Genomic DNA, 461 nt, shown 5'->3' with positions numbered 1-461 from the left:
TTTCAATTTGATACAATTTTTTCGAGGTAAAAACGTTAAAAAATATACTTGGCGGTTTTTTTTACATTTTCAATGTCTCTTTTCCACGGATTTCACTCATTTTTGCTAAGTTTTTGTTTCATTAATAATAAAATGATTTTGCGTGATCGTGTTATACATTAAAGATAATAATACCATAAGAATTTTTTAAAATTTAATACAACAGATTTTTTCGAGGAATAATATTTACAAAATGATTTTAGTGATTGTATTATACATTGAAGATAATACAAATTTGGTTTTTTAGATCAATTATAATAAAATACAGCGTCTACAAAACCATTTAATCCTTATTGTTTAAATATCAAGATAAACAAAACTACTTTAGAAAAATTGCTTTTCAGTCATAATTAGTGTTACATTCCTAAGAACCTATTATTCACACAAATACAAAATATTTATTTTATTTTGTCTTTTCTACT

The sequence above is a fragment of the Wasmannia auropunctata genome, unplaced genomic scaffold (genome assembly GCF_000956235.1).
Source record: "Wasmannia auropunctata unplaced genomic scaffold, wasmannia.A_1.0 LD336090.1, whole genome shotgun sequence".
Taxonomy (NCBI): domain Eukaryota; kingdom Metazoa; phylum Arthropoda; class Insecta; order Hymenoptera; family Formicidae; genus Wasmannia; species Wasmannia auropunctata.
The sequence above is the reverse complement of the archived record's forward strand: the minus strand, read 5'-3'. Positions refer to the sequence as shown.